The following is an 8,631-nucleotide window of genomic DNA, read 5'->3' on the forward strand; positions in this document are numbered from 1 at the left end:
CCTGATCCTCAGCAGCAAGCACTTCAGGTCCTCTTCAGTTTCAGCAGGCATGGTTGTGTCATTGGCATAACGCAGATTGTTGATAGATCTTCCACCAATCCTGATGTCACATTTCTCCTCATAGAGACCAGCCTCCCGGATGATCTTTTCTGCATATAGGTTGAAAAGGTAAGGAGACAGGACACATCCCTGGCATACACCCTTCCCAATTTTGAACCATGCAGTATTTCCTTGCTCTGTTCTGACAACTGCTTCTTGGTTCAAGTGTAAGTTTCTCATTAGCATGATCAATTCTTCAAGTCATCCACAGTTTGTTATGATCCACACAGCCAAACGCCTTTGAATAATCAATGAAGCACAGATAGACATTCCTCTGGTACTTCCTGCTTTCAGCCAATATCCATCTAACATTAGCTACAATACCCCTAGTACCACGACCCCTTCTAAACCCAGCCTGGACTTCTGGAAGTTCTCTGCTGATGTGCTGTTCCAGTTGTTTTTGGATAACCTTCAGCAGACTCTTGCTTGCATGTGAAATCAATGATATTGTTCTATAGTTTCCAAACTCTGTTGGGTCACATTTCTTTGGAATGGGAACAAATATAGATCTCTTCCAGTCAGTTGGCCAAGTGGTTGTTCTCCAGATTTCTTGACACAACTTGGTGAGCATGTCCTGGGCAGCATTTGTTAGCTGAAATATGTCAATTGGTATACCATCTATTCCTGGGGCCTTGTTTTTTTGCTATTTCTTTCAAAGAAGCTTGAACTTTATCCTTCATCACCATAGGGTCTTGCTTATATTGTTCCATTAAATTCTTCTGTGTCTGCCAATTCCTTTCGATACAATGACTCAGTATATTCTTTCCATCTTCTTTTGATACCTCCTGGATCATTCAATATTCTGCCTAAAGCATCCTGGATTATAGAAACTCCATGTTTGAATTTGTTCTTCAGTTCCTTGAGCTTAAGAAATACTGAGCGAGTCTGACCCTTTTGGTTTTCTGACTCCAACTCCTTGCACATTTCATTGTAATATTTTACTTTGTCATCCCGTGCTGCCTTTTGAAATCTTCTGTTCAGCTCTTTAGTATCTTGAATTCTTCCTTCTGCTTTGTCTTCTCTGCAGTCCAGTGCAATATTCAGAGTTTCTTCTGACATCCATTTTGGTTTTTCCTTCCTCTTCTGTCTTTGTAATGAAAGTTTGCACTCTCTTTGGATGATACTCTTGATATTCTCCCACAACTCATCTGGTCTTCGTTCATTCCTGTTCAAGGCCTCAAACCTGTTCTTGAGATGGTTCTGAAATTCAGTTGGCATAGACTCAAAGTTATATTTTGATTCTCTTGGATTCGGTTTAATTTTCCTCAGCCTCAGCTTGAGCTTGCATATGAGTAATTGGTGGTCTGTTCCACAATCAGCTCCTGGCCTGGTTTTCACAGCTGATATTGAGCTTCTCCAGCGTTTTCTTCCACAGATGTAATCGATCTGATTCCTATACATACCATCTTGGACTTATAAGAAATTGAAAGTATAATATGAAAATTCCCATACACCTTTTACTGTTTCCCCTACTGTTAATATAAACATTATTGTGAGATATTTGTCAAAGCTTAGATATTAATACTCACAGGACACCATTGCCTATATTAGGGACTTGATTCACATATCACCAGCTTTTTCACTGATGTAGCTTTTTCTGTCCCAGGGTATAATCCAGAATATGACATTTTTTAATATACATCGATATTTTCATCCGCTTTTTAAATTTTTGTGAATTTCAAATATGACAGCCTGAGTTTATGAACTCATACGTCTCTAGGACAAGATGAATTTTATTTTTATTTCACTGTATTTAAGAGTTTTTATATACTTAAATGGTTTATTTTAGCATATTCAACTATTTCTCCCATGGATAAAAAACATGCTTCATGTGTTTTTAAAAAATACATTTGTAGTTTTCTTATTGCTTTCTTACTTTTAAGCTGTTTTATATAAAATGCACTGAGGTGCCTGAAGGTAAAGATACTTCAATTTAAATGAAATTATTTTTCATTTTCCCTTGATATTTGAGAGTTCTCTGGGAAGAAAGAATTTAATTAAGTGATATTAAATAGTTCAACTGATGTAGAAAAAAATATGCTTTCCCTGTCCTGTATCCAATTTATATCCCACCCTCCAGCTTTTACATTCCCCCATCACTTTAAATGTGCCTTATTCATTCTCATTTGCTATACAGAGAATCAATATTGATGTATTTTTTAAAAAAAAATACAAGGATCTTAAATCATCTCAATCATGCTGCATTCCTTCCTTTACCTTTTTTCTTCACATTAAAGCTATGGTTATTGGTGGAACTACCTCAAGGTATGTATGTATATATTTATGTATTTTCAAAATGTAAATCATCCTTTTCTATAGTTTCACAAATTGTTTCAATTCAAGTTCTAGCTATGTTTTATATGTACTAATAAACAATTTCCTCCTCATCTACATTAACTCTTAAAACTCATTCCTTTCTTGAATTGTTGTTGTTGTTGTCGTTAAGGTCTGTCGAGTCACAGGCAACTCATAGCAACCCTGTGAACGAATGTCCTCAACACTTTTGTGACTTTCATCCTTTCTCCAAGTTCATAGGGTTTCCCGAGGCAAGCTGTTTTGGAAGTGCATGCCGCTCCTGCTTCTAAACATTCTAGCATTAACTCATTAAAATTAAATATTTTTAAATGGGATATTTATTAATTTGTTTTTCCTAATAGGGCTATATTGGAACAGTTAGGGAGTGTGAAATAAATAGATGTTTGACATATGGAGATACTTCTGCCTAAGATGTAGGGTAAACATCATTTTAATCTATTATTATTCATTCTGAGCTGACTTCCAAAATTCAACAAGCCAGCAGGTTTCTAACTTTCCTCAGGAAGCTTACAGCCATTCTTCCTCCTCTTCCTCCTCACTGAGTCAAACACTAAAAATATCTATTATTTAAGTTGTCAGTGAAACCAAACTTTAAAATTAGCAAAATGATGTTTAAGAAGCTTTGCCATTGTATTGTATCTACTAAAGCAAGATTTTGTAAATGCCAATCAAGTAGAAGGAAGATATATGATCTAGAAATACATTTGTTTTGTCCTTGTTCTTATTGTTGTGTACCACTGAGTTGGAATCAAATCATAGCTGACCCTACTGTGGGTTTTCAGAAGCAGTTAATTACAAGGAAGGAGATGGCCTATCCTTCTCCCATGGAACAACTGGAGGATTTGAATTGCATGCCTTTGGGATTTCAGTGCAGCTTCTTACTGCTAGGCCACCAGTGCTCCTCAGAAATAGATTACTAAATATATATTCTAAAGATACTAGAGGCTCAAAACCAACAGATAATTGCATACCCATGTTCTTTGTGGCATTACTGAAAATAGCAATGAAATGGAAAATAATCCAAGTGTATATCAGAAAATGAAATGTAACCATTGTACATTCACACATATCCATGACCATACATATGCTCAATTGATTATATTATATATTCATATTAATATATACTACAAATACATTGATGAATATAGCAGAACCAACAGGAAGCAATGGTTTGTAAGCTTTTTCGTCATAAAGCACTCTGAAAGAATAAATTGTTTATTCTTGGCCTTGGAATCAGTCTTGACAGATGTTGTTGTTTTCATGTGCAGTCAAGTCATCTGTGACTCATAGTGACCCTATGTACAACAGACCTAAACTTTGCCCTATCCTGTGCCAATCTCATCATCTCCAACACACCTTCCCCCATTACACCAGTCACTGAATCAATCCATCTCATTGAGGGTCTTCCTTTCCTGTGCTGTCCCTCCACTCTCCAAAGCATGATGTCCCTCTGAAAGGACTGATCTCTCCTTGCAACATGTCCAAAGTATGTCAGACGAAGCTTCAGAATCCTTGCCTCCCAGGAGCAGCCCGGCTGCACCCTCTCCAGAACAAACCTGTTTGTTTGCTTAGCAGTCAATACTCTTCTCCAGCACCACAGCTAAAGGCATTAATCTCCTTCTATCATCCCTAGTTATTGTCTAGCTCTCTGATGCACAGGAAGTGATTGTAAAGCCTATGGAATGTATTAGTGGCACCTTACTCTCCAGAATGACATCCTTGCACTTCAGTACTTTAGATAAGTCTCTAACTGTAGATGTTCCCTTTACAATGCGTCTTTTAATTTCCTGGTTGCTGGTGCCAAGAGTGTTGACTGTGGAGCCAAACAAAACTGTGAACAATCTCAAACTTTTCACCATCAATCATGATGCTGCCAATTGGCCCAGTGGTGAGAATCTTTGTTTTCTTGATATTGAGCCTCAATCCATACTGAAGACTTCAGTCCTTGACCTTCCACAGCAAGTGCTTCAGGTCCTCCTCAGTTTCAGCAAGCAGGGGTGTGTCATCTGCATAACACAGATTGTTGATGATTCTTCCTCCAATCCTGACACCACATTGCTCCTCATGAAGCCCAGCCTGCTGGATAATCTGTTCTGCATACAAATTGAAAAGGTATGGAGACTGGATGCACCCCTAGCATACAACCTTCCCAATTTTGAAAGATGCAGTGTTTCCCTGCTCTGCTGTGACGACTACCTCCTGGTCCAAATATATATTTTGCATTAGCACAATCGAGACTTCTGGGATTCCCATTCACAGAGTTAGTCACAGTTTGTTATGATCACACAGGCAAATGCCTTTGTGTAATCTATGAAACAGAGATAGACATTCTTCTGGTTTCAGCCAAGATCCATCTAACATTAGCTACAATATCCTTAGTACCATGACCCCTTCTCAACCCAGCATGTACTTCTGGTAGTTCTCTATGTGCTGTTCCAGTCGTGTTTGGATAATCTTCAGCTGAATCTTGCTCGCATGTTATATTAATGATATTGTTAGATAATTTCCACACTCTGGGATCACCTTTCTTTGGAATGGCAACAAATATAGATCGCTTTCTGTCAGTTGGCCAAGTGGTTGTTCTCCAGATTTCCTGGCACAGCTTGGTGAGTATATCTAGGGCAGCATCTGTTAGTTGAAATATGTCAATTGGTATACCATCAACTCCTGGGGGCTTATTTTTAGCCAGTTCTTTCAAAGCAGTCTGAACTTCCTTCATCGTGATAGGCCCTTGCTCACATGTTGTTTCATTAAATTCTTCTGTGTCTGCCAATTCCTTTGGTATAATGATTCTGTATACTCTTTATATCTTCTTTTAGTACTTGCAGGGTCACTCAATATTTTGCCCAAAGCATCCTTACGTATTGCAACTTGAGATTCAAATTTCCTCTTCAGTTCTTTGTGCTTAAGAAATGCTGAGTGAGTTTGGCCCCTTTTGGTTTTCTGACTCCAGCTCTTTGCACATTTCATTATAACAGTTTACTTTGTCATGACGTGCAGCCTTTTGAGATCTCCTGTTCAGCTCCTTAATGTCTTGATTTCTTCCTTTTGTTTTGGCTTTTCGGTGCTCCAGTGCAATATTCAGAGTCTCTTCTGATATCCATTTTGATCCTTTCTTCCTCCTCCATCTTTACAATGACCTTTTGCACTATTCCTGGATGATATTCTTGAAATCTTCCCATAACTCATCTGGTCTTCACTCATTTGTGTTCGAGGCCTCAAACTTTTTCCTGAGATGGTTTTGAAATTTGGGTGGGATAGACTCAAGGTAATATTTTGGTTCCTGCGGTCCTGATTGCACTTTCCTTAGTTTAGCTTCAGCTTAAACTTGCCTGTGAGTAGTTGGTGGTCTGTTCCACAATCAGCTCCTAGCCTAGTTTTCACAGCTGATATTGAGCTTCTCCAGCATTTCTTTCCACACATGTTATCTGATTCCTATACATATAATCATCAGGTAAAATCTATGTGTACAGCCTGTGTTTATGTTTCTTGTAAAATGTATTTGCAATGAATAAATTGTTGATTGTGTAAAATTCTATCATCTTCAGCTTCATTTCTGTCACCAAGTCCATGCTTTCCAACTACTGATCCTTCTCTGTTCCCATCTTTTGCATTCCAGTCACCCATCACTACTAATGCATCTTGAGTTTGATGTATCTCTAACTGCAAAATTTAGTAGAAACTCTCTATTTCCTCTTCTTTGAGTCTGGTTGTTGGTGCATATATTTGAATGATAGTGGTATACACGGAACTTTCTTATATGCATATGGATATGATCTTGTCACTCACGATATTATATTTCAAGAAACATCTAGAAATGACATTTTAACTATGAAAGCAACCCCATTTTTCCTCACCTTTTTATCTCCATCGTAATAGATCATATGATCATCTGATTCAAAATGTTTCATGCCAGCACATCTCAACTTGCTAATACCTAGCATATCAATATTTATGTGTTCCATTTCTTCCTTAACAATATCTAATTTTCCTATATTCATAGTTCTCACATTCCATGTTCCAACCACTAGTTTCTGTTTACAACTGTTCCTCCTTCTTAGTATTTCCATACTTGAAAGTTCCACATGTGTTGCCTTATCTGCTAGTTTAAGTGTGTTCTATTTCACATAGGGTTTTCGAAGTCCTGCTATTTTGGAAGTGGATGGCAAATTCTACTTCCTAGTCTGTCTTAATCCAAATGCTCAGATTTAGAAAAGTATCTGACAGACAAGCATTTTACAGAACAATGCAGATGAAAGATCTTTTCTAATTGTAGAAATAGCTGGTAGTTTTAGTTTTGTCCCTGCCCTTGACATGAGTCTCTTGACCCACCCCTTTCACTGCTCCATCAGTATTCCCTTCTACTCCCACCTACTTCCTTCAACACTATCTTCTGCTGTACACCCCTTGATCTGACAACTTAGATCTCAAGCTTTGTGGGTTTCCGTGTTTCCAAATTCTTCAGGATGCTGCCTATTTCTTATGCTATGATCAGTGTTCCTTGAGTTTAGGGGTCTGTAAGTCCAAATATAAAGTTCTAATGTTAGGGAAGCCTACTTATTTCAAATGGTTCTGAAGAGAAGTCCTTCCCCTTTAATTTCTGCTCCAGGTTTAACTTCTCAAGGCTTGGGAATCTTCCCTTCCATTTACAGCACATTGTGGTCACAATATTACCCAAGGGAGGGTAATCTGTCCTATAGATCTGGTATGTAGTGTTCTTTTTCTGGCCCGAGGGCCACACAATCTATAATGTTCCCATCCTACATTGGTAAGTATCACCTGGAGTTCTAAAACTTGTAATCAGAATTCTAAGGTACTATCTCTGTCCAAAACAAAAAGAAGGAAGGAAAGCAAAGATTTACTGAAACAATTGCTCCAATGGATTATATGAAACTCACTTTCTGTGACCTTGAGATCAAATGAACTATATGGTGCTCATCAGTTACCATTATTTAAAAAGAGTCATAGTAGAAGATCATGGGTGAAGTTGGGTAAACAGTGGAATGAAAAGAATGAAAACGAGAAAATAACAGGCTTACTGGTCTGACAGGAACTGGTGGAAGCTGCAAGACTATGGCAGTTAGTCATTCTAACCTGAAACAAAACTTGCCCCTGTAGCACAAGTTTGAGTCCAACAATGTACAGTTCTATAAGGTGAATACTAACATGATTAAGACACACATTCTTTAGAGTATACTTGTATCACAGCAGGAGAAAAATGAGCAATCTCTTTCCATGTGATTCACAGGCTCCAGTATACCTACCGGTGGGGTGATCTAGAGTTGTTTCCAAGTCACTGAGTTTGAGTTTTGAGCTTAAAGCCATAAAGCAGTATTTGTTAGAGTATAAAACCCTGCCAGCTTCATAGGGTGGGATAGAAGAATTAATGTTATTGCTGTTGTTGTTGTTGTTATGTGCCATTGAGCCACCTGATATTCATAGTGACCCTATGTACAACAGCACTAAACACTGCTCTATCCTGTGCCAATCTTATTGTCTTCAAAACACTTAGTCTCAATGCCCTAGTCATTGAATCAATCCATCTCATCGAGGGTCTTTCTCTCTTATGCTGTCCCTCCACTCTCCCAATTAGTAGATATTGGAATTTACAGGAAGGAAGTAGAAATAAAGTGATTACATTGTAAGTATTGTAATTAATGTTCTAAAACATTATATGAGGAAATGAATATGAATAATTGAATAATAAAGTAAACTTTCACATGAATCACAATAAAAAATTTTTGTGTTTCTTATTACATACCATTGAGTCAAGTACAATTCATTAAGACCCTATGAACAAGCGTATCTAGACATTGCCCTGTCCTGTGTTATCCTTATTATTTCTGCCACACTAGAATCCAATGTGAAAGTCAATGTGTCCAGCTACCTTGAGAGTCTTCCCTTCCTTTGTCTACCCTTCATCTTTCTGAACACTTGTTTTACATGGACTGGCCCCTCTTATCAAAATGCTCAACGTATGCAAGACGAAGTTCCACCAATCTTCACTCTAGGAACATTCTGGCTGCAATCTCTCCAAATATTTGTTCTCTTTGTTGGTGTTGCTGTTGTTATGTGCTATCGAGTCGTTTGCTACTCACAGCAACCCTATGTACAAGAGCCCTAAACGCCGTTCTATGCTGTGCCAAACTCGCTGTCTCAAACACACTCATTCCCACCACTCCACTCACAGAATTGATGCATCTCATCGAGGGCCTT

Source organism: Elephantulus edwardii, unplaced genomic scaffold, assembly GCF_000299155.1.
Source record: "Elephantulus edwardii isolate Elephantulus edwardi_28Jun2011 unplaced genomic scaffold, EleEdw1.0 scaffold00198, whole genome shotgun sequence".
NCBI classification, from domain to species: Eukaryota; Metazoa; Chordata; class Mammalia; order Macroscelidea; family Macroscelididae; genus Elephantulus; species Elephantulus edwardii.